The sequence below is a fragment of the Ranitomeya variabilis genome, chromosome 3 (genome assembly GCF_051348905.1).
Source record: "Ranitomeya variabilis isolate aRanVar5 chromosome 3, aRanVar5.hap1, whole genome shotgun sequence".
NCBI lineage: Eukaryota > Metazoa > Chordata > Amphibia > Anura > Dendrobatidae > Ranitomeya > Ranitomeya variabilis.
The window spans coordinates 348,079,364-348,106,499 of record NC_135234.1 but is presented as its reverse complement, the minus strand read 5'-3'; positions in this window follow the sequence as shown (position 1 = coordinate 348,106,499).

Sequence of the window (27,136 nt, the reverse complement as noted above, 5' to 3'; positions counted from 1 at the left end):
AGTTTCCTCTCCTTCAGACCCTGGGAACCATCAGGAATACCGTCCGATACATGAGTCCCATTGACTTGTATTGGTATCGGGTATCGGTATCGGATTAGATCCGATACTTTGCCGGTATCGGCCGATACTTTCCGATACCGATACTTTCAAGTATCGGACGGTATCGCTCAACACTACTGCTTAGTCTTCTTCTGCTTATAATTTAGATAATATCTTTTGCTCTGATATTTTGTGTTATGCTTAATGTTCTTCTGCTCTTTGTTCTGCAGCCTCTTGTTCTTCTGCTTCTCGATCTCCCATGTCGTCGTCGTCTCCAGGATCATTGTCTCCATGGTCGTCGTCATCTCAGTGGTTGTCGTCTCTGGTGTCATCGTCATCTTAGGGGTGGTCTTCCGGGTCGTCGTCTTTAGGGTCTTGAACTTGGAAATGTAGCAGAAGGTACAAGAAGGCTGAGAAAATGCCGAGAAACAGCTGATGAAACTGGAACTCGGATGGCTACCCGAAGGTCCAAGAGCCAATGGAACTACCGAGGACCAGCTTACGTTACTGGAACCCGGTTACTAAGCAGGAGGTACCCGTGCCTGAAAGCACTACCAAGGACCACCTGACGTTGGTGGAACTCGGATACCCAGAGGGAGGCACCTAAGCCAAAGGCTCTGCCCGGAACCAGCTGACGGTACTGGAACCAGGATGGGGAGCAGAAGGTACAAGAGCAAAAGACACTGCCGAGAACCAGCTGACGGTACTGGAATCCGGATGGGTAGCCGAAGGTCCAAGAGCCAATGGAACTACCAAGGACCAGCTGACGTTGCTGGAACCCGGTTACTAAGCAGGAGGTACCCGTGCCTGAAAGCACTACCAAGGACCACCTGACGTTGGTGGAACTCGGATACCCAGAAGGAGGCACCTAAGCCAAAGGCTCTGCCCGGAACCAGCTGACGGTGCTGGAACCAGGATGGGGACCTATTCAAGCTTATCTTCCTAGAGCCCCAACTAGCGGTGTTGGAGCAAAGGGTCAGCAGGGGGAACAGAGTGTAGGCCGAAGCCTGCACGAGGCATTTGTAGGTCTGTTGTGTCTGCGTGGCTGTTGCAGGACACGTTGCCGGCTACACAGCAGGGGAACAGCTGGCGGTGCTGAACCCCACTGACACATTGGCGAGGTGTTTTTCTCTGTGCAGCCAGCACTTCGGGGCACCAACTGGCGGTGTTGGAGCCCAGGCTCTGCAGGGGGAGCAGAGTGTAGGCCGAAGCCTAATTGAACCAATTTTAAAGGTAACCTTTAACCCCCCCTCAGGTGTTACAAACTAGAAGAGCCACGCCTTATGCAGCAGTAGTGCTGCACAAGTCAAAGGTTGCTCTTTTAATTTTGTTCCTTGCACAAGCTGAATGAAACACGTACAACATTTTGGCCCTTATACAGTCAATCTGTCTTGGAGGCGGGAGTTCCCTTCGTAATGAGACGCAGCACAGCTGGCATAAATACCACCTTGGTGCTTGGTGCGGCCTCCTGAGCATCGCACTTTGATGTACAGGAGTCTGCGTTGTTGCGTTATCCCTTGGCCATGCGCTGCCCGTCTTCTGACATCATTTAATGTCGGTTGGTGCGGTTCGCGATGCACATGAATCCCAGCCCCGCAGTGTCTTCACAGTGTTTCACACTGCGGGGCTGGGATTCATGGCCTGGCGCAGTACATATGTTCGCCTCTCGCTCGTGTCCTTACACCTGCTACAGACTGTGCGGCGTCAGCTGATCCCTTATCGCATGTCACGGCCATGAAGCCGCACAGTCTGAAAAAGGCGGAAGGAGCTGAGTGACAGCCTGGCGAAGATATGCACTGCTCATGCCTGTAAATCACACCCTCGCAGTCAAAATAAATAAGACACCGAAGGGCGTTGTGTCAGGCAGGGCGGCCGCAGAGGCGCAGCCAGCCAAACAATGATGTCAGAAGAAGGGCTGTGCTACCAAGGGGGTCGTTGCGTGTCATTACAAAAGGAAAGTCACACCTCAGGGACGTTTTAATGGTCTCAGGGGACACATTGTAGACGTGTTCAGTTCCACGTGTGCAAGGAGAATAAGTTTATGAGCCACCTTGCACACATGCAGCATTACTGCTGTACAAGGTGGCAGTAAAACATACAAACACCTGGGGGTGGGGCGACAGATCCCTTCAATTTCAGTTCTTGTGTCTGCGTGGCTTTTGCAGGACACGATGCCGGCTACACAGCAGGGGAACAGCTGGTGGTGCTGAACCCCACTGACACATTGGCGAGGTGTTTTTCTCTGTGCAGCTAGCAGTACCGGGCACCAAGTGGCGGTGTTAGAGCCCAGGGTCAGCAGGAGGAGAGGGAGCAGAGTGTAGGCCGAAGCCTGCACTGGCGGCAGCTTTGTGTCTGCGTGGCTGTTGCAGGACACGTTGCCGGCTACACAGCAGGGGAACAGCTGGCGGTGCTGAACCCCACTGACAGAGTGGCGTGTGTTTGGCTCTGTGCAGCCAGCACTTCTGGGCCCCAACTGGCGGTGCTAGAGCCCAGGGTCAGCAGGAGTAGAGGGAGCAGAGTGTAGGCCGAAGCCTGCACTGGCGGCAGCTTTAGGTCTGTTGTGTCTGCGTGGCAGTTGCAGGACACGTTGCCGGCTACACAGCAGGGGTACAGCTGGCGTTGCTGAACCCCACTGGCACATTGGCTGGTGTTTTTTTCTCTGTGCAGCTAGCACATCTGGGCGCCAACTGGCGGTGTTAGAGCCCAGGGTCAGCAGGAGGAGCATAGTGTAGGCCGAAGCCTGCACTGGAGCAAGTTGAAAGGGAACCTTTAACCCCCCCCCAGGGGTTTGTAGCTGAAAGAGCCATATTGTACAGCACTAATGCTGGAAAAGGTAAACTTAGCTCTTTTAGTTATGGTCCTTGCAAAGGCTGAACTTGACACTTATGAAATGTGTCCCCTCACACCGTTAAACCGTCCGGTTGGAGGGACTTTCCTTTGTCATGTGACGCAGCACAGCTGTCATTCTTACCCCCTTGGCACTGTGCGCCGCCTCCTCAGCGTTGTTTGAATCTGTCCGGGAGCCGGCGCTGTTATGTTAGCCCTTGTCCATGCACACATTTTGCGCTGCCCATCTTCTGACATCATTTGGTGTCAGGCTGGCTGCACCTGTGCGGCTGCGCTGGCCAAGATCCCGCCTCGCTGTGTCATCTAATGTAATCACTCTGCGGACCTGTGATCCATGGGCATGCGCAGTGCATATCCTTGCCTCTCACTCCCCTCCTTCCAGCTTCTTCAGACTGTGCGGCGTCATGGCCGTGGCATGCTATTAGGGATCAGCTGACATCGCACAGTCTGAAGAAGGCTGAGGGAGATGAGAGAGAGGCGGAGGTTAAGATATGCACTGCGCATGTCCATGGATCACAGGCCCGCAGTGGGATTAAATCAGAAGACACTACGAGGCGGGATCTCGTCCAGCGCGGCCGCACAGGCGCAGCCAGCCTGACACCAAATGATGTCAGAAGATAGGCAGCGCAAAATGTGTGCATGGACAAGGGCTAACATAACAGCGCCGGCTCCGGGACAGATTCAAACAACGCTGAGGAGGCGGCGCACGGCGCCAAGGGGGTATGAGTGACAGCTGTGCTGCGTCACATGACAAAGGAAAGTCCCTCCGACCGGACGGTTTAACGGTGTGAGGGGACACATTTCATAAGTGTCAAGTTCAGCGTGTGCAAGGAGCACCACAAAAAGAGCCACTTTTCCCTTTTGCATCATTATTACTGCTGCACAAGGTGGCCCTTTCAGTAACAAACGCCTGGGGGGGGGGTGGCTTCCAGGTTCCCTTAAATTTAAGTTGTTGTGTCTGCGTGGCTGTTGCAGGACACGTTGCCGGCTACACAGCAGGGGAGCAGCAGGCATTACTGAACCCCACTAACACATTGGCGAGGTGTTTGGCTCTGTGCGGACAGCACTTCCAGACAACAACTAGCGGTGTTGCAGCCCAGGGACAGCAGAATGAGGAGGAGGAGGTAAAGGAGATAGGAGGGATTGCTGTTATGATCCTAGTGGCAAGGATCGCAAGTTTGACTAGCTAAGTAACTAAACCGACGACCAGCTCTGGGAAATGGTATCTGGATTGACCGCAACCTGATCCTATCCGCAAACAACTATAGGCAGCCGTGGAACGTTACCTGAAAATCCTAGACGTCTCTTCACGGCCTGAGAAACTACCTATTCCTAGAGGGAAAGTAAAGTCCTTACTTGCTTTAGAGAAATGACCCCAAAGATATAGAAAAGCCCCCCACAAATATTAACGGTGAGTTAAGGGGAAAGCACAAACGCAGAGATGAAATAGATTTAGCAAATGAGGCCCGCTAACACTAGATAGCAGAAAATAGGAAGGGAGCTGTGCGGTCAATAGAAAACCCTAAGCAAAATATCCACGCAGAGATTGCTCGAGCCCCCGCACCAACTAACGGTGCGGGGGAAGCAACTCCGTACCCCAGAGCTTACCAGCCGCAAGAACTCACATATTAGCAAGCTGGACTAAACTCATAATACACTGAAATCATATTGCAGACTGATGAGCAAAAAATAATCAAACAGAAACTTAGCTTCTCCAGAAGAGACCGAAAACGAAGATAATCAGGGGAGATCAGAATAGCACTGAATACATCGACAGCCGGCAACAAGTGGAGGTGAAGCAGAGCTAAATAGGAAACTCCCTAGTGCATAACGAGGCAGCTGATTCAGCCACAGATCCGCAGGATAACAAACAAAGCCACCAGGGGGAGCCCAAAAACAAAACTCACACAATACCACGTGTGACCACAAGAGGGAGCCCGAAAACAGAGTTCACAACAGATTGCCACACACACAGCTGGGGAACAGCTGACGTTACTGAAGCCCAATAACAGAGGAGTGACTGTTGACTGTGCGGACAGCACTTCCAGACAACAACTAGCGGTGTTGGAGCCCAGGGACAGCAGGAGGAGGAGGAGGAGGTGGAGGATATAGGAGGGATTGCCACACACACAGCTGGGGAACAGCTGACGTTACTGAACCCCAATAACAGAGGAGCGACTGTTGACTGTGTGGACAGCACTTCCAGACAACAACTAGCGGTGTTGGAGCCCAGGGACAGCAGGAGGAGGAGGAGGAGGTGGAGGAGATAGGAGGGATTGCCACACACACAGCTGGGGAACAGCTGACGTTACTGAACCCCAATAACAGAGGAGCGACTTTTGACTGTGCGGACAGCACTTCCAGACAACAACTAGCGGTGTTGGAGCCCAGGGACAGCAGGAGGAGGAGGAGGATGTGGAGGAGATAGGAGGGATTGCCACACACACAGCTGGGGAACAGCTGACGTTACTGAACCCAAATAACAGAGGAGCGACTGTTGACTGTGCGGACAGCACTTCCAGACAACAACTAGCGGTGTTGGAGCCCAGGGACAGCAGGAGGAGGAGGAGGAGGTGGAGGAGATAGGAGGGATTGCCACACACACAGCTGGGGAACAGCTGACGTTACTGAACCCCAATAACAGAGGAGCGACTGTTGACTGTGCGGACAGCACTTCCAGACAATAACTAGCGGTCTTGGAGCCCAGGGACAGCAGGAGGAGCAGAGGAACACAGTGTAGGCCGAAGCCCGATTGGAGAAAGTCGAAAGGGAACCTTTAACCCCCCCAAGGCGTTTGTAGCTGAATGAGCCAGCTTGTGCAGCACAAAGGATGCAAAAGGAAAAGGTGGCTCTTTTCATTATGCTCCTTGCAAACACAGAACTAAACACATATTATAAAATGTGTCCCCTGATACCGTGAGACCGTCCCGGAGGTGGGACTTTCCTTCGTAATATGACGCAGCACAGCCATCATTCCTACCCCCTTGGTGCCGTGCGTCGGCTCCTCAGCGTTTTTTGATTCCGTCCCGGAGCCTGCACTGTTATGTTATCCCTTGGCCAGGCACACTTAGAGCTGCCCATCTTCTGACATCATTTGGTGTCAGTCTGGCTGCGCCTGTGCGGACGCGCTGGCCGAGAGCCCGCCTCGCAGTGTCATCTAATGTAATCCAACCGCGGGCCTGGGATCCGTGGCCATGCGCAGTGCATATCCTCGCCTCTCACTCCCCTCCCTACGGCTTCTTCAAACTGTGCGGCGTCACGGCCGTGGCATGCTATTAGGGATCAGCTGACGGCGCACAGTCTGAAGAAGGCGTAGGGAGATGAGTGAGAGGCGGAGGTTCAGATATGCACTGCGCATGTCCATGGATCTCAGGCCTGCAGTGGGATAAAATCAGAAGACACTGCGAGGCGGGATCTCGGCCAGCACTGCCGCACAGGCGCAGCCAGCCTGACACCAAATGATGTCAGAAGACGGGCAGCGCTAAGTGTGCCTGGCCAAGGGATAACATAACAGGCTTCGAGACAGAATCAAACAACGCTGAGGAGCCGGCGCACTTCGCCGGGGGGGGGGGGGGGTAAGAATGACGGCTGTGCTGCGTCACATTATGAAGGAAAGTCCCACCTCCAGGACGGTTTTACGGTATCAGTGGACACATTTTATAAGTGTTAAGTTCTGCGCGTGCAAGGAGCAAAACAAAAATAGCTACCTTTTCCTTGTGCAGCATTACTGCTGCACAAGGTGGCTCTTTCAGTAACAAACGCCTTGGAGGGGGGACAGGTTCCCTTACATTTAAGTTGTTGTGTCAGCGTGGCGGTCGCAGGACACATTGCCGGCTACACAGCTGGGGATCAGCTGACGTTACTGAAACCCAATAACACTGGGTCGTATGTTTTGACTGTGCAGACGGCACTTCTGAGCCTCAACTGGCGGTGTTGGAGCCCAGGAATTTAAGTTCAGGTGGTAGAAAGATGAACACAACAGGAGACCTGGATACTGTAGACAGTCACCTAATTATTTAATCAGGAAGAGGAGTGGTAAATTCCTGCGAGATCCAGGCCTTGTTCGTTTTCAGGAAAGTAAGCCGGTCAATGTTATCGGAGGATAGTTCCATGCGACGGTCAGTTAGTACACCACCTGCAGCACTAAAGACGCGTTCCAATAATACACTAGCCGCAGGGCAAGCCAGCACCTCCAATGCATACTGGCTTAGCTCTGGCCATGTATCCAGCTTTGAGACCCAAAACTTGAAAGGGGAAGAGCCGTCTGGGAGTACAGCAAGAGGGCAAGACATGTAGTCTGTCACCATCTGACGGAACCGTTGCCTCCTGCTGACTGGAGCCGTCTGTGATGGTGTAGACTTTTGTGGCGGGCACACAAAACTGTGCCACAGTTGGGCCATACTGGTCTTGCCTTGGGCAGAGGCACTGCTTCTGCTCCCTCTTTGTGCAGAGCCTCCTCCACTGCCTGGACGCACTGAGCTGCTTTGTAATGCACTAGCAGCACTTCTCTCAGTTGGAATGGAGAAGATCATGGAATTCACCAGTGTGTCTTGGTACTCCCGCATTTTTCGCTCCCGGTTCAACGGTGTGATGAGGCTTTCTACGTTGTCCCGGTAGCAAGGATCGAGGAGGGTGAACACCCAATAATCAGACATGTTGAGAATGTGGGCGATGCGGCGGTCGTTTCTCAGGCACTGCAGCATGTAATCCACCATGTGCTGCAGACTGCCAACTGGCCAAAAAATGCTGTCCCCTGCTGGAGGCGTGATCCCTGCCTGCTCGTCATCACCCCACCCTCGCTGTACACACTGAGTACTGGACAATTGTGTAACGCCCTCCTCTGGATGGATGTCTTCCTCCTCCATTGACTCCTCCTCATCCTCCTCACAAAGTGTCCCCTGCCTACGCGTTTGTGAGGAACCACGTGGCGCTGACTGTCCAGAAGATGATGGAAATGGTGAATCCTCATCCTCCACCTCTTCCACAACATCATCCCTTAGCGCTTGCAGTGATTTTTCAAGCAGGCAGATAAGGGGGACAGTCATGCTGACTAGTGCATCATCTGCACTCGCCATCCGCGTGGAATAATCGAAGGGACGCAAAACCTGGCAGACGTCCTTCATAGTGGCCCACTCTGTGGTTGTGAAGTCTGAACGGCACGGAGTGCGACTTCTTTGCGCCTGATGCAGCTGGTACTCCATTACAGCTTGCTGCTGCTCACACAACCGCTCCAACATATGTAACGTGGAATTCCACCTGGTAGGTAGGTCACATATGATGCAATGTTCCGGCAGGCGGTGTCGGCGCTGCAGAGCGGCAATGCGCGATTTTGCCGTGCTGGAACGCCGCAAGTGAGCACACTCTAGGCGGACCTTGTGCAGCAGTGCATCAAGATCCGGATAGTCCCTCAAAAAACTCTGCACGACCAAATTGAGCACATGTGCCAGACATGGGATGTGAGTGAGGTTGCCGAGGCCCAGAGCTGCCACCAGATTTCGGCCATTATCACACACTACCATGCCTGGCTGGAGATTCGCTGGCACAAACCACACATCGCTCTCCTGCTTGATGGCATTCCAGAGCTCCTGCGCTGTGTGGCTTCGATTCCCCAAAGAAATTAATTTCAAGACGGCCTGTTGACGTTTGGCCACGGCTGTGCTCATGTCGGTCGTATCAGGTAAACGTTCATCACGGGTCCATGTGGAGGTGGACTGTGACGGCTCCTGCAGCGATGATTCTGAGGAACTGGTGTAAGAGGAGGAGTCAATGCGTACAGAATGGATTCCTGCAATCCTTGGAGTGGGCAGGACACGTCCTGCGCCACTCGCACGATCTGTACCCGGCTCAACAACATTAACCCAATGGGCAGTGAGGGAAAGGTATCGCCCCTGTCCATGTTGACTGGTCCATGCATCGGTGGTGAGGTGGACCTTGCTACTGACGGCGTTCAGTAGTGCGTGTTTTATGTGTCCCTCCACATGCTTGTGCAGGGCAGGGACAGCTTGCCTGCTGAAGTAAAAGTGGCTGGGCACATTGTACTGTGGGACTGCCAATGACATCAAGTCACGGAAGCTGTCAGTCTCCACCAGCCTGAATGACAGCATTTCCAGTGACAGAAGTTTGGCAATGCCTGCAGTCAGAGCCTGTGCTCATGGGTGGTTTGACGAGAAAGGCCGCCTTTTCTCCCATGCCTGTACTACCGATGGCTGTAGACTGGGCTGGGAGTGTGTGGATGACTGGGAACGTGGTGCTGCGGGTGGAATTACAGTGGGTCTCTGGACAACAGGGCCAGAGGTTCTTCCACGGCGATCCTGGGAGGAAGCCGAACCAGCTGCGTGTGAGCTGGAGGAAGAGGCAACACGAGCTGAAGAGGTGGTAGCTGCCGCTGTTGGTTGGCCTAGCTCTTCGGTGTGTTTTTCTAACTCCGCCAGGTGCCTGGTCCGCACATGTTTCCACATGTTGGAGGTATTGAGGTTGCTGACATTTCGACCTCTTTTGACTTTGTGATGACACACCTTGCATTTGACATAGCAAATGTCATCTGCAACTGTGTCAAAAAAGGACCAGGCACTGCAAGTCTTGGGATCACCCTTTTTGGCTTTTGGAAGAGACATGCTCCGAACGGGTGCCAAAGCGGAGGCTGCAGGATCCGCAGTCTTCCTCTTCACTCTGCCTCTTTGGCCCGTTCGGGGAATCTCTTCCTCAGAGCTGCTCGCACCACCTTCCTGTCCCTCACGCCAAGATGGGTCAAGGACTTCATCATCTACACTACCCTCTGCCACCAACTGCTCCTCCTGGGTAGTCTCAGCAGCAGAGCACGCACCAGAAAGTGGCACCTGAGTGTCATCAGCGGATGCGTCCTGCGATGTGGTGACCGGAGGCACTGGCCCACCCGCCTCTTCAGAGGAAGAGAGAAAAAGTGGTTGGGCATCATTGCACCCTGCCTCTTCTTCCATTTCTCCAATGCTGCTTGGCTGGCCCCCTGTTTCCAAGCCAAGAGATTCAGAGAACAGAAGTAGAGATGGCTCCTGTCCTGGGCTCTCTGTCTGCCTGGGCAATTTGGCAGGTGGTGAAGAGACAGATGGCTGCTCTCCAGTGCTCTGTGTCTGAGAGGATGTGGCACTAATTGAAGTCGATGCGTTAGCTGCCATCCATCCGACAACGGCTTCAATTTGTTCTTCACGCAGCAGCGGTGTACAGCGCTCTGTGACAAAGCTGCGCATGAAGGACTCTTCCCTGGTGAAACTGGGTGCTTAGGAGTCACCGGTGCCCGCAGCAGGCACAGAATCCCCACGTCCTCTCCCTGCTCCGCGCCCACGCCCACGTGCCTTACTCCCTGCCTTCTTCATCTTGGTTGACTGATAAAGATAAGCAGAAAAGTACTAACGGCTTTGTGTGCTTATTCCTGAACAGCTCCGAGTCCTAACAGGTATAAGAAACACTAATTTTCTAAAGTGTGGACTAGACTTTAATATGAGCTAATGTGGCCTACAGAAATGTAATTGGTGTGTTTGGTGAACTTTATTATTTATTTATTTTTGGGGGGCTGAACTGACAACAGAGAGAGCTGCACTCACACGGAGACAGCCGTAAACGGCGCTGCAAGGCCCAAAAATCCTCCTCTACTTTATCTTATGTAGTGTTTTTCCACAAGTTAGCTGGATACGGGTGGAAATACACTAATAGGAATTTTTTGAAAAAATGTGCAGCAGCCTGCACTACTTAAAACAAAAGGAAAATTGATTTTACGGTATGACGCAGTGAAGAACCCTGAGCTGGATACAACAGGCTATGGCTGCTCACAGACTACAGGGCAAGCTGCAGTCACACGGAGACCGTGCAGACAGCCGTAAACGGCGCTGCAAGGCCCAAAAACCCTCCTCTACTTTATCCTATGTAGTGTTTTTCCACAAGTTAGCGGAATACGGGTGGAAAGACACTAATAGGAATTTTTTTGAAAAAATGTGCAGCAGCCTGCACTACTTAAAACAAAAGGAAAATTGATTTTACGGTATGACGCAGTGAAGAACCCTGAGCTGGATACAACCAGGCTATGGCTGCTCACAGACTACAGGGCGAGCTGCAGTCACACGGAGACCGTGCAGACAGCCGTAAACGGCGCTGCAAGGCCCAAAAAAACTCCTCTACTTTATCCTATGTAGTGTTTTTCCACAAGTTAGCTGGATACGGTTGGAAAGTCACTAATAGGAATTATTAGAAAAAATGAGCAGCAGACTACACTACTTGAAAAAAAAAAAAAAAATAGAACAGTATGAGGCAATGAACCACCCTCCCTGAACTGAATACAACCAGCTATGGCCTATTGGCTGCACACAGACTAGAGAGTGGGCTGCACTCACACACACACACACAGACCTTGCAGATCGCTGTGAAAACAGCGCTGCAAGGCAAAAGCAAGGTGATTAGTAGGTGAACACAGCGGTTGCTAAATTAGCCTTGGAAAAGAACAATGAAGCAAATCGCTATCTCTAAACTGGCCCTCAGTCAGCAAACAGCGTCCTGTCACTAACTGAATTCACAGCAGAGTGAGCGCAAAATGGCGCCAGAGACTTTTAAACTGCAGCATGACATCATTTCAGCAGCCAATCACAGCCTTGCCAGTAGTTTCATGTCCTCCATGCTGAACAGGATGTGCCCACACTTGGAATCATTCTTATTGGCTGAATTCGCGCAAAATTTGTGCAGTTTGAATCCTGGGAACTTCCGATTTCGGTATCCGATACGCGGCAAGTATCGGATCTCGGTATCGGAATTCCGATACCGCTAAGTATCGGCCGATACCCGATACTTACGGTATCGGAATGCTCAACACTAGTTACTAACTATTTTTCATCCCTTATCGATGTTCTCCCTCAACCGTCATTCCCATTTGATTACTGGGCATCCAAATTAGACACCTGGCCTGAATTGGCAGAATATGCATTGCAGGAGCTTGCTTGCCCAGCAGCTAGTGTGCTATCAGAAAGAGTATTCAGTGCTGCTGGTTCAATATTAACCGAAAAAAGGACTCGTCTGGCTACCCAAAATGTGGATGATCTAACCTTCATTAAAATGAACCACTCCTGGATTTCAAGTTATTTTGCCCCACCTTTCCCGGCTGACACCTAGCTTTCCTATAAAAAGGTCTTGCTTGTGGACTGGTCTTACTGAGTGTTCCAATCTCTTAATTTGCAGCAGCTGTTTGTCCAGCATATGACATGTTTACACCTCCCTCAATGGGAAAACTCCACCCACGGGGCCGTGGTCTCGCCACTTGGCGCAAGCACCCGTTAGAATGCCGTTTGTCTGAAGAGGTGGGTGTGCCCGCTTTTGGTCGACGGCACTGCCACTGGGTCCCTCATAGTACAATAAAGTGTCTCTGGTGGTGGTGGCGCGCACCCAACGTCAGACACACCGTTGTAACATGAGGGGCCCTGGGACAGTACCGCCGGCCACAAGAGAGTTCACCCCCCCCAGCTCAAACTGTGCTCTACCACGTGCAAAGTTATCTCTCACAGCTCCACCAATGTTTAGTCTATGCGCTGACATCCTTCAATGCCTGGCACTGACAATACCAATTTGTTGACATCTATTATGCTAGTTAAAGTAGTCTGGGTCAGTGTACTATATTGACACCAGTAAATACTTACTGCCAAATTACTATGTCAGAAACTCAGCAGATGAGCCCACCCCTGTACCTAAGTATGCCACACTTTTTTTTTGTAGTTGTTGTTTTGTGAGACATTAACATCTATTTATTTTTTGTGAGTACTAACTGTGTCAGACACTCCTTGCAATCGTCCTCCGCTGACCACACCAATGCTGCCTGTGTACCCCTGCGAGATAACTCTAAGTGCCTTGGGCCTATTTTTATTTATTTTAGGCCTAGTAAGCCTGTCTGCGGTCCCTCCTTGCAATCCTCCTCCACTGACCACAACAATGCTGCCTGTGTACCCCTGCGAGATAACTCTAAGTGCCATGAGCCTATTTTTAGTTATTTTAGGCCTAGTAAGCCTGCCTGCGGTCCCTCCTTGCAATCCTCCTCCACTGACCACAATGCTGCCTGTGTACCCCTGCAAGATAACTCTAACTGCCTTGATCCTATTTTTATTTTTTGTTAGGCCTAGTAAGCCTGTCTGCGGTCCCTCCTTGCAATCCTCCTCCACTGACAACAACAATGCTGCCTGTGTACCTCTGCGAGATAACTCTAAGTGCCTTGAGCACATTTTTAGTTATTTTAGGCCTTGTAAGCCTGTCTGCGGTCCCTCCTTGCAATCCTCCTCCACTGACCACAATGCTGCCTGTGTACCCCTGCGAGATAACTCTAACTGCCTTGAGCCTATTTTTATTTATGTTAGGCCTAGTAAGCCTGTCTGCGGTCCCTCCTTGCAATCCTCCTCCACTGACCACAACAATGCTGCCTGTGTACCCCTGCGAGATAACTCTAAGTGCCTTGAGCCTATTTTTAGTTATTTTAGGCCTAGTAAGCCTGTCTGCGGTCCCTCCTTGCAATCGTCCTCGGCTGACCACACCAATGCTGCCCGTGTACCCCTGGAACCTATTTAAAAGTTCATAGAGCCTATTTATATATTTTATTTAATATTAATAAAGCCATGATGGACTACGCTGTACCACGCTACAAGCTAACCAGTTGACACTTCTTCTGTCTGCCGCTCCTGGGTGTTGTCCTCCTCCTGAGTGTTCTCCTCCTCCTTGGTGTTCTCCTACAGGTTGCCTTGTCTGAGCTTCAACCTTCTGGCTCTCATTAAGTGCTTTTTTAGCAAAAAATTGGTGGTTACGGCCTACTAACGGTGTCTGCCGCTCCCTGGTGTTGTCCTCCACTGTATAAATCTGAGCTTCAACCTTCTGGCTCTCATTAAGTGCTTTCTTTAAATAAATTGGTCGTTAGGGCCTACTAACGGTGTCTGCCGCTCCTGGGTGTTGTCCTCCTCCTGAGTGTTCTCCTCCTCCTTGGTGTTCTCCTCCAGGTTGCCTTGTCTGAGCTTCAACCTTCTGGCTCTCATTAAGTGCTTTTTTAGCAAAAAATTGGTGGTTACGGCCTAGTAACGGTGTCTGCCGCTCACTGGTGTTGTCCTCCACTGTATAAATCTGAGCTTCAACCTTCTGGCTTTCATTAAGTGCTTTCTTTTAAAAATTGGTGGTTACGGCCTACTAACGGTGTCTGCCGCTCCATGGTGTTGTCCTCCACTGTCTAAATCTGAGTTTCAACCTTCTGGCTCTCATTAAGTGCTTTCTTTAAATAAATTGGTGGTTAGGGCCTACTAACGGTGTCTGCCGCTCCCTGGTGTTGTCCTCCACTGTCTAAATCTGAGCTTCAACCTTCTGGCTCTCATTAAGTGCTTTCTTTAAATAAATTGGTGGTTAGGGCCTACTAACGGTGTCTGCCGCTCCCTTGTGTTGTCCTCCACTGTCTAAATCTGAGCAACAACCTTCTGGCTCTGATTAAGTGCTTTCTTTAAATAAATTGGTGGTTAGGGGCTACTAACGGTGTCTGCCGCTCCTGGGTGTTGTCCTCCTCCTGAGTGTTCTCCTCCTCCTTGGTGTTCTCCTCCAGGTTGCCTTGTCTGAGCTTCAACCTTCTGGCTCTCATTAAGTGCTGTTTTTTTAAAAATTGGTGGTTACGGCCTACTAACGGTGTCTGCCGCTCCCTTGTGTTGTCCTCCACTGTCTAAATCTGAGCTTCAACCTTCTGGCTCTCATTAAGTGCTTTCTTTAAATAAATTGGTGGTTAGGGCCTACTAACGGTGTCTGCCGCTCCCTGGTGTTGTCCTCCACTGTCTAAATCTGAGCTTCAACCTTCTGGCTCTCATTAAGTGCTTTCTTTAAATAAATTGGTGGTTAGGGCCTACTAACGGTGTCTGCCGCTCCTGGGTGTTGTCCTCCTCCTGAGTGTTCTCCTCCTCCTTGGTGTTCTCCTCCAGGTTGCCTTGTCTGAGCTTCAACCTTCTGGCTCTCATTAAGTGCTTTTTTAACAAAAAATTGGTGGTTACGGCCTACTAACGGTGTCTGCCACTCCCTTGTGTTGTCCTCCACTGTCTAAATCTGAGCAACAACCTTCTGGCTCTGATTAAGTGCTTTCTTTAAATAAATTGGTGGTTAGGGCCTACTAACGGTGTCTGCCGCTCCTGGGTGTTGTCCTCCTCCTGAGTGTTCTCCTCCTCCTTGGTGTTCTCCTCCAGGTTGCCTTGTCTGAGCTTCAACCTTCTGGCTCTCATTAAGTGCTGTTTTTTAAAAAATTGGTGGTTACAACCTACTAACGGTGTCTGCCGCTCCCTTGTGTTGTCCTCCACTGTCTAAATCTGAGCATCAACCTTCTGGCTCTCATTAAGTGCTTTCTTTAAATAAATTGGTGGTTAGGGCCTACTAACGGTGTCTGCCGCTCCCTGGTGTTGTCCTCCACTGTCTAAATCTGAGCTTCAACCTTCTGGCTCTCATTAAGTGCTTTCTTTAAATAAATTGGTGGTTAGGGCCTACTAAGTCTGCCGCTCCTGGGTGTTGTCCTCCTCCTGAGTGTTCTCCTCCTCCCTGGTTTTCTCCTCCAGGTTGCCTTGTCTGAGCTTCAACGTTCTGGCTCTCATTAAGTGCTTTTTTAACAAAAAATTGGTGGTTACGGCCTACTAACGGTGTCTGCCACTCCCTTGTGTTGTCCTCCACTGTCTAAATCTGAGCAACAACCTTCTGGCTCTGATTAAGTGCTTTCTTTAAATAAATTGGTGGTTAGGGCCTACTAACGGTGTCTGCCGCTCCTGGGTGTTGTCCTCCTCCTGAGTGTTCTCCTCCTCCTTGGTGTTCTCCTCCAGGTTGCCTTGTCTGAGCTTCAACCTTCTGGCTCTCATTAAGTGCTGTTTTTTTAAAAATTGGTGGTTACGGCCTACTAACGGTGTCTGCCGCTCCCTGGTGTTGTCCTCCACTGTCTAAATCTGAGCTTCAACCTTCTGGCTCTCATTAAGTGCTGTTTTTTAAAAAAATTGTTGGTTACGGCCTGCTAACGGTGTCTGCCGCTCACTGGTGTTGTCCTCCACTGTCTAAATCTGAGCTTCAACCTTCTGGCTCCAATTAAGTGCTTTCTTTAAATAAATTGGTGGCTAGGGCCTACTAACGGTGTCTGCCGCTCCCTGGTGTTGTCCTCCACTGTCTAAATCTGAGCTTCAACCTTCTGGCTCTCATTAAGTGCTGTTTTTTAAAAAATTGGTGGTTACGGCCTGCTAACGGTGTCTGCCGCTCACTGGTGTTGTCCTCCACTGTCTAAATCTGAGCTTCAACCTTCTGGCTCCCATTAAGTGCTTTCTTTAAATAAATTGGTGGTTAGGGCCTACTAACGGTGTCTGCCGCTCCTGGGTGTTGTCCTCCTCCTGAGTGTTCTCCTCCTCCTTGGTGTTCTCCTCCAGGTTGCCTTGTCTGAGCTTCATCCTTCTGGCTCTCATTAAGTGCTGTTTTTTAAAAAATTTGTGGTTACGGCCTACTAACGGTGTCTGCCGCTCCCTGGTGTTGTCCTCCACTGTCTAAATCTGAGCTTCAACCTTCTGGCTCTCATTAAGTGCGGTTTTTTAAAAAATTGGTGGTTACGGCCTACTAACGGTGTCTGCCGCTCCCTGGTGTTGTCCTCCACTGTCTAAATCTGAGCTTCAACCTTCTGGCTCTCATTAAGTGCTTTCTTTAAATAAATTGGTGGTTAGGGCCTACTAACGGTGTCTGCCGCTCCTGGGTGTTGTCCTCCTCCTGAGTGTTCTCCTCCTCCTTGGTGTTCTCCTCCAGGTTGCCTTGTCTGAGCTTCAACCTTCTGGCTCTCATTAAGTGCTTTTTTAACAAAAAATTGGTGGTTATGGCCTACTAGCGGTGTCTGCCTCTCCCTGGTGTTGCCCTCCACTGTATAAAGCTGAGCTTCAGTCTTTAGGCTTTCGGCCTATACTATCAGATATTAAACTGCATTTGGCCTTCAACTTTGGTTGGGGCCTACTAACGGTATGTGCCGCTCCCTGGTGTTGCCCTCCACTGTATAAAGCTGAGCTTCAGTCTTTAGGCTTTCGGCCTATAGTATCAGATATTAAACTGCATTTGGCCTTCAACTTTGGTTGGGGCCTAATAACGGTGTGTGCCGCTCCCTGGTGTTGTCCTCCACTGTATAAAGCTGAGCTTCAGTCTTTAGGCTTTTGGCCTATAGTAGCAGATATTAAACTGCATTTGGCCTACTAGTTTGGTTGGGCCCTTAAAACAGTGTCTGCTGCTCCTGGGTTTGCTACTCCACTGAACAAAGCAATGCCGCCTGTTTAGTCCTGTTACCAATTTTGAACTGCATTTAGCCTACTTTATTCTTTGGCCCAATATCTGTGTTTCCTCCTCATCCTGCCCATTGCCCAGCCACTGCTAGATGAGTCTGCTGGTACATTGACCTATACCACTACATTCCCCTTGCACTCTACACAGCCAGAATCTGACCCTGCTGAAAGTAAGGTTCCCCTTCCCGCATGTTATACCACCTTACACAGGGACAAAGATGAAGGTGCAGATGAAAGTGCAGGTTCCTTCATCAGGTGGGGGGGCATACTCGTTGGCGACGTCACTGGCACAGGGCCCCTCAGAGTACGCAAAAGTGTCGCTGCTGGTGGGAGGCGCCCCCGCCGTGCAAACACACCGCTGTACTTTGAGGGGCCCTGTGCCAGTGCCAATGCCAACGAGTGGGCCCCCCCTGCTTGCTTAGGATCACAGCACTTGCAAACTTGACATACTTACCTCTCATTGCTCCACCGCCGTGACGTAGTCCACGTTTCCTGGGCCCACTAAAACCTTGAACCAGTCCTACCCCCCGCAACTTTTGCCAAATGACCCCCAATTTCCAATGCCCAACTATTATTATAAAGTTAATTAAGATTGACAAGCTTCACAAACAAGAATGGATGTTTTTGGCATTAAAATGGGCACTGTAGGTGTTTTCCTGGCCTCCACTCACTGCCGACTATGCTTCCCCATTGACTTGCATTGGGTTTCGTGTTTCGGTCGATCCCCCACTTTTAGCGATAATCGGCCGACTGCACTCGACTCGACTTTGGACAAAGTCGGGTTTCGCAAAACCCGACTCAATCTTAAAAAAATGAAAGTCACTCAACCCTATTCCCCATGATTGTGGAGCCGACTGAAACAGACTAAGGGACCTTTTTAAACTCTTAGGAAGCCTTTGCAAGAATTTTTCTGTTAATTATTCTAATTTACTGAGATAATGGCTTTTGGGTTTTCATTGGCTGTAAGCAATAATCATCAACATTAACAGAAATAAACACTTGAAATAGATCACTCTGTTTTTGTAATGACTCTATATAATATATGAGTTTCACTTTTTGTATTGAAGAACTGAAACAAATTAACTTTTTGATGATATTCTAATTGTGTGAAAAGCACTTATATATTTGAATACACTATGCTATGTATCTGTGTATTAGTGGTAAAAAGTCATATTTTTTCTTTCAATAAAATTACTTAAAAATAATGAAAAACAATCACAATACTAAAATTTTTACTGTACCATTTAAAAATATAATGAACATCACAAATTAGCAAATACCACAGACATATGGTATCCCTGTTCTTGTAACAACCGACACAACACATAGATTAGATTATTTATGGTGATCAGTAAATGGCATAACTAACTGGCATGATAGATTTTGATTTCCATTTAATGCATAAAAATATGAAATAAAAATGTACTGCTGAGATAGTGTTCACATTTAGTGTAAATGCTGCATTTTTTCTACAGCTTTTTCTGTATGTTTTCTGTAAAAAGCACAAACATCACAAGATGAATGTACGTCCAGTGGTCTGGGAGAAGCTGCTCAGTTAAGTAGGCATGGTCATCACCTGCGATAATGAACACCTGAGACAGCCGTCACCTCCCAGTCACAGATTGGCAAGTCGAGCTGTCAATCATCACAACAACAGCTCAACACACCCCTTAAACAGCCTGAATGGTCATGCTGTCAATCAAAGTACTGACAGCTTCAGCACGCCCCTGTACCAGATTGGACAGCTGAGCTGTCAGTAACTGCCTCCCAGACACCCTGAGGGGTGCAACAGTGACACACACAACTGTGCTTGGATATTTGTTAGGACGGCACCAGTGCACCTGCACAAGTCCCCTTCATCCTCTCAACAGGGACTCTGGCATGTTCACTTTACCCTCCTGTGCTGCCCCTGTCCCGGTAGCCTCTGCTTCCTCCCAGGACCTGCACCCAGCATGCTGACCTGAAAAAATTTCCAGCCAATATCTTGTAGACTTCTGATATTTAAGGCACTCTCCCCTTTTGGGAGGTGCCTTAGCAACAATAGTTATTAGTGTGCAATCCTGCTACCTAGTTGTAAGGACTCTGTACCTGTGCTCCCTGAACCTGATCCCATCCTGTCTCAACTTTATCATGTCCGCCTTGCTGTAACCTGTTCCTGAGCCCTTCCAGCCTCTACCTAGTGCTAAGCCTGATCCGCCTTGTCTGAAACTATAATGCTATACAATCACATGTCCAGTCTGAACCAACAACTGTGATCCTGCATCCGAGTGTGCCATGTGTTCCTGAACCTATCTTGTCCATGCCTAATCCTATATCTGTCCTGTATACCTGCCATGCAGTACTGTGTGGCACTGTCATGGGTTTACTGAGACAGAAAAGAGCCAGAGGACCACAGCGTATGATTTCTCCTACTACTGCACTGGTTAGAAGCACTTCAGTTCCTTATGTAAATTTATTTTGCCAGTTTAGGGATTAATTTGCTCTAGAGAGCTCCTGGAGCATTTAAGCTATCAGCAGTGCATTGTTAGCCACTCCCATCTCCTATATAATCTGGGTACTAGCTAGCACTCATTGTCATAGTTAGCTTAGGGTACTGTCTCACAGTGGCACTTTGGTCGCTACGACGGCACGATCCGTGATGTTCCAGCAATATCCATATGATATCGCTGTGTCTGACACGCAGCAGCGATCAGGGACCCTGCTGAGAATCGTATGTCGTAGCAGATCGTTTGGAACTTTCTTTCGTCGCTGGATCTCCCGCTGTCATCGTTGGATCGGTGTGTGTGACACCGATCCAACGATGCGTTCGCTTGTAACCAGGGTAAACATCGGGTTACTAAGCGCAGGGCCGCGCTTAGTAACCTGATGTTTACCCTGGTTACCGTCGTAAATGTAAAAAAAAACAAACAGTACATACTCACGTTCCGGTGTCCGTCAGGTCCCTTGCCGTCTGCTTCCCGCACTGACTGACTCCCGGCCGTAAAGTGAAAGCAGAGCACAGCGGTGACGTCATACATTTACGATGGTAACCAGGGTAAACATCGGGTTACTAAGCGCAGGGCCGCACTTAGTAACCCGATGTTTACCCTGGTTACCCGAGGACCTCGGCATCGTTGGTCGCTGGAGAGCTGTCTGTGTGACAGCTCTCCAGCGACCACACAACGACTTACCAACGATCATGGCCAGGTCGTATCGCTGGTCGTGATCGTTGGTAAATCGTTTTGTGAGACGGTACCCTTATGCTGCATGGTTGGAGGTTGTTAATGGCTATTATTGGAGAAAGGCATTTTTAGTGTGTGGTAATTCCCTTTCTTCTCCTACTTTGGTTTAACCCCATCCTCCACTCCCCAGTGTATTCATCTTTTACATATGTGAGTATATTTGTATGTTTGGTATTTTTCATTATCCCTGTTTGTATTACTTTGCTGGTCTGATTGGTGCACTACAGTATACTACTACTTCCCTCTTCCCTGGGTAGGGAAGGGAACAGATTAAGGGTGGATTCAGGAGCTAAGGCAAGGTATTTGGCTCTGGCATCTTCACCATCAGAAGAAATCTGGAGAGCAGGACGACCTGGGCATCCTCTAGAGTAATGAACAGAGAAGTAGCCCCTGGTCGCAGGACACCAGACAACAGAGTCATGACAGAAGCCTACTCTGTCTACCAGCTGTGCAGTCCTATTCTGAGCCAGCCATATGTCCTCCTATAAAACAGATCTTGGCTGGCCTTGCTTCTGTGCCCATTTTAGGTCAGCTGCTGCGGCTCCAGGATTTGTCCCAGAGCAAGCGGGAGGCCCACTTGCCATCTGGGCCAATGGCGCAGTATGGGAACCTGTGCCAGCGCCCACGAGTGTGCCCCCCGACTTGCTCAGGGCTCTGGTATTTTCAATACTTACCTCTCCCCATTCCTGCACTGCGGCGTCTTCCGTGTCTTCTGACTTTTCCAGTCAGACGGCTCTATGATGTCATGTCTGTGTATCCTTTGTCTGATCAGTCACAGTGCAGAGAGCTGAAAGACAGTGACTCTGAGGAATCCAGAGCAGATCAGCAGCCAATGAGGAGAGGTGAGTATTTTTTTTATTTTTATTTTATGTTGGAAGAAATATATTTGGCCCATAATATTCTGAAGCATCATATGGGGCGTATTATATATGGAGCCCATCATATATGGGGGCATTATGGGGCCTATTGTCAAGGTGAAAATATATTTTCTTATATACTTTTTGTACTTTTATATCTTATACTGTGAAACAATAAGTTTTCCCTTGCTAATGCAAATGTAATTGTATTAAAGATATCTGCCAGTGTTCATTCTTCATTTTAGTTCAGTGTTTAAAGAGATAAGTTTCATTTCTTCTGAAGTCGAAACCTAAGGAATAGAAAGAAGAGGAGGAATCCACCGGGAGATGTCCGAACGAATCAGAAGGACTGAGCACTAGACGTATACTGCTTAAACCCCGCCTATTGCATTCCTTTTTAGTACCGTGTATTTGGAAAATAAAGTTCAGTTGCTGTGACCGTTACACACATGTGTGTGGATGCACGAGCATGCACTGAGATTGAACCAGCTACCTGTCTGACTCATTCTTACCCGGTACCACATGCTTATAGTTTAATTTGGAATGACTGGTGAATGAGGATTTATTGTCGTTACGACCCCGACACTATCATATACTGAAGCATTATATAGGGCCCAATATATGGAGCAATATATGGGGTCAGTTATTTTGTATGAAGAATTATATGGGGTCCATTATTCTGTATGGAGCATTATATGGAGTCCATTAAACTGTATAGAGAACTGTATGGAGCTCATTATTCTGTATGGAGCTTTATGTGGTAAACATAATACTTTATGGAGGACTATACTGTTCAGCTTCTAAGCTATTGATATCACTCATGTAATGTCAGAAGTAATTGAAATCTTTGGCATCGTACTACACTTATATTTGTCTGCCGTATCTGTGCATCATATATTATGGAATTTGCTAAAGGGGCCCGCTGAGACTCTTTCATCTGGGGCACATGAAAACCTGGAGCCGGCCATGCATCCTGGAGTAGCACCTTGCATACACCTAGGTTCAAGTCTAACCACACAATCAGGGGCTCTAATGAAGAACCAGATGGTCATTTAGTTATGTTACTGCAGGCTCTCCCCGGTATTTGGTACAGTGGTTCCACAACCACCTGCAAAATAATATTTAGGACATGTTTACATGTAGCGTAAATACAGATTTTTTCCTGCTCCTTTATTTTTGGACAGAAATTCATGAAAACTGCAACCACTGTGTATCTAAAGACACTGTTGAATTATGTGATAATGGTGCTTTTTCTTTAGAGGCTTCTTTGTGGATTGCAGAATCAAAGCTTTTATGTACCATAAAAACACATTACAAACGCATTTTCACATCTGCACCCTAAATGCATCAGATAAGGGGAAAAATAATAAAAAATGCAGCTAAAATATAATATTCACTGTCCCTCTGACTTCATTTTTGGGGTGTGGCCAGGGGGGATCAAAATTTGCCGTGGCGCACCTAATGGTTTGTTCATCTTTCAGTTTTGACAAAGTTGGGAGGTATGATATTATCTATTAAAGAAATTATACTGTATGAGTTTTTTCACAGTTTGTATTTGCACAGACATGCCAAGGTAGGATTTTAAGACAATTTTAGGACCAGGTGGGGGCTGATCTCTGTACTCACTAGCAATAAAGGGTTGTGGGGACCTTTTTTCGGGAAAGATATACAGTAAGAGTAGAGAGAAAGAGAGAGACCACGGAATAAAGAAGACAGTCTATAACACCTGGGAAAAGTGCAATAGAGATTGAGATTTAGTCAAGTATAGCAATGTCAAGAGTAGTGGGTTCATCATACAGTATTTATGGGGGGGTTCATGTAACTGTAGTATCAAAAAGGCTGGTTTAAAAACTCTTCTACAAAGGTTCCTCTGTGTAGAAAAAATTTGTTGTTCTCAATTTTATATGTTATTGGGGAATATACTCAATTTTTTCACTACTGCTGTAGCAGCCAAAGAAGGTGCCAAAAGGCCAGGTGTTCCAAAGGTCCTGGAATGCCTTGCAACACTTTCAACTGTATCTGTGTATTCAGGAATAATATAGTGGATAATGGAGTGGTGAAATGATAGTGCAGCCAAGCAATATCTGGAAAAAAAAAAAAAAAAAACAACAGATGTTGTATTTTGTTCCATGTTGTATATCAAACTTGCCAATGCAAGTCAATGGCCCCGTGAAAAAAAAGTGGATGACACACAGATTTCATGCATGTGTTGATTGCATATTTAATAGTTAAGAAAAGCTGGGGCATTTTTTCAAAAGTAAAATAATCTAAAGCGTATAAAAACTTTTTACACTAAGAGTGTAAAAACTAATACTCTGACCAAAAATGGGTCAAGGATACTGAACAAAGCAGAACATTTTTCATGCGTGAGCAAAAAAAGGATGAGTGAAAAGGGCCTAATTTTTGGGGGCACTGTTTCTATTGCTGTCTTATTGTGGTCTTTAACCACTTAATGACCGCCGATGCGCATTGAAACGACAGCCTCTAAGGGGCCTTATTTCCCCATTACTGTTTTAAAATGGCAATCAGGAATAAGTTTTTAATGCCCCCCAAAGCCTAGAAATGGTAGCACCCTCGAACCTGGATCGTCCTCTGGAGCGGTCCCTCATCGAACAGCCACGGACCAGTCCCAGGTATCCACCAGCAAAGCAGCAAGTGGGCCGGCGTCACAGGCTGGAGAACAGGCCGCTGGTCCTTCAGGTGTTCCCCTGTCCCAGTCCTTTGCCTCTTTTTGGGGGGCTCCTCCCACCAGTGGCAGAAGGCCTTGGACAGGTCACTCATGCCCGAGTTTATTCACTTGAGCTCAGTCTTCCAGAATGGCTTGAAGGCACTGGGAGATAGACTGGAAAGTGGTCTGACCCATATTAACACAGTTTACCAGTATGTCAACCAATGCCTTTACCATCTGGAAGCCGACCTCCAGAGAGCAGCACATAATTTTTTAATAAGATAGAGCAGGGCATGTCGGAAAACACCTTACGCCTGAACTCCAGCTCAACGTGATGCAGGCCTTCAAAGCTGCTTATGTTCAGGCTATGCAGCAGACTCGCTACTTCCAGCAGCTACAGGTGGTATTTCCACCTGTGCCACAAAAAACACACTTAACATCAATACTGAGTTCTGCTGCATACCACTGTATGGTCACCGCCATGCCCAGTCCTGCCGCACACCACTACACTGTCACCACTATATCGGGTGCTGCTGAAATCCACTCCACCACCACCATGCCGAGTCCTGCTCCTGCATGGCTGTCCACTGCCACTAGCAGTAGGCCACCTACAGATCCTGCACGGCTGCCCACCAACACTAGGCCGCCAGAAGATCATACACGGCTATCAACCGCCACCAACTCTAGGCCGCCTGAAGATTATTTACGGCTGTCCCCCACCACCACCGGGCCAGGACAACATTCTGAATGACCTGCTGACCCCAAAACTCCCACCCTCCTAAGGAGACACAAAAAAAGGAAGCTGCTGCATAAAACGGGACAGAAAGCCAAAAGGACTCGGGGCGTGTACTACCTCCACCCTTAACTCCCAATGTGTCTGTGTTGTCCAGTTTTTCTCTCCCTTCCAATGTGTCTCTCCCATCCCATGCTTCCACCCCTAATGTGTCTACTTCCATCCTTGACCTCTCAGACCCCACAAGTTTAGTTAGCCCTTCCCCTGGAACCCCTTCATCATCCACCAATAGCCAATCCTCCCAGCTCCGCACCCCCCAGGTCCATAACATTTCCCCCTCATTGGTTCGTTAAAGTTAACTTTTTTTAATTAAATTTGTGTTGTTTTTCCCAATCACTGCTTGTTCTTTGTTATTTTTTGTTGCTGTCAACACACGTCGCCGTGTACACACACTGTGTTTTTGCCACCTCATAGCTCCATGACACACAATCTATTGCCTTCTGTATTTGCTTTACACTGCAGCTTTGCGTCTTGTTTCTGTCATGGAGCCATGAGGTGGCAAAAACACAAAGAGGACTGAAAATTCTCCAAAAATATATTAATATATTAATACAGCAAAAAAGGTCAGGGGTCAACAATGCTCACCTGCTCAGGTGTCAGCACTAAAGTACTCAGGATGCTGTGTTTTTTTGCATCCTGAGGGCGCTAGGTCTGACACAGGGGCAGTTGAGTAAAGATAGGTGGATTAGCTCCATCATCTCTTCAGTCTCCATTGATATATAGAAATATAGAAATGCAGACTGAAGAGACGATGGAACTAATCCAACGTCACCTACCATAGCACTGACCTCAGAGAGAAGAGGTGTAGTGTAAGGCATGGGTTACATAACCCAATTTGGTTACAATCCAATCCCTGTCTCATGCAATCTGATACAGATACATGATACAGCGAGTGGATTTTATAAAAATGGTAGTTGTGAACCGGTGATCACCTTATTAAAATAAAAAAAAAAATATTCTAATATAGAGGGCACTTGGAACAGGTGTTTAACTAGAGGTGAAGCAGAAGTCCAGCGTGGGTGATATCCATAAAAAATAACTTTTATTCCATTTTCATTAAAAGCACATAAGTTCAAAGTCCATCTTTATATCTAGAGACACAAATACGGGTAATTCATACTAGTGACAGTCACAGGCTTAAAGTGCATTTAAAATCATACGCGTTTCAAAGGTCGTGCCACCTCAGTCATTGACAATGACTGTGTGTGTGCGTGGTGCGATGGTGTTCCATTGGTGGTACCGTGCAAGAGGCTAGTACCACCAGCAGTTTCCATATTGAGACACACATCACTTGAGTGTCCCAATATGGAGGTCGGTGAACTTCCGCAATTCCGCAATTGGAATTCTGGGATCTGGACACATATGGACGGAAAAGGAAGTGAAGACATTACAAGGTAATTAAATGGGAAGCCCTAAAGTGTGTACTTAGAGGAGTATTTATCAAACATGGGTCCCGAATCAAAAAGGACAGAGGTCAGGCGATCAAACTAGCCTTACAGAGAGTCTCTAATTTGGAGTTAATACATAAAAAGGCACTCTCTACTACAACCCTCAGAGATCTTCTCAAAGCAAGATTAGAAGCTAAAAAATTACTTTATTCTTCATGTAAATGTTTATTTGTTAGGTCAAAGTAGGTTCTATGAGTTTGGCAACAAACCAGGTTAGCTAAAGCTCTGAATGCCAAACAAATATTCCATGTATTAAGAATACTTTAGATAAAATGGTTAATACCACACCTGAAATTGCAGCTGTTTTACACTCCTATTGTTCAAAGCTGTATAACTTGCCTACACCTGCTCTACACACAAGAAATTATATTTATACATCAGCCTCTCCAAAAAATTCGAGGATGAAACCATAACATTCCTGGACAAACCCTTTTTAACATCAAGAACTAGAAGCCTGTGTCTGAGATCTTCTTTGCAATAAAAGTCCAGGACCTGATGGTTTCACAGCTAAATTCTATAAAGTACCATATATACTCGACTATAAGCCGAGATTTTCAGCCCATTTTTTGGGGCTGAAAGTCCCCCTCTCGGCTTATACTCGAGTCATACCCAGGGGTCGGCAGGGCAGGGTGAGCGGGGGCTGTGTAATTATAGTCATCTGCTCCTGGGGCGGTCCCTGCAGATCCCTGGTTCCCCAGCGCCGCAGCTTCTTCCTGTAGTGAGCGTTCACATGGTACCACTCATTACAGTAATGAATATGCGCCTCCACCTCCCATAGGGGTGGAGCCGCATATTCATTACTGTAATGAGCGGTAACGGAGACCGCTCAATACAGGAAGAAGCTGTGGCGCCGGCCAACCAGGGACCGCACCAGGAGCAGGTGAGTATAATGGGGAGGGGGAGCGCTGCGCGATATTCACCTCTCCTTGTTCGGGGCGCCGCTCCGTCTTCAGCGTCTTCTGCAGT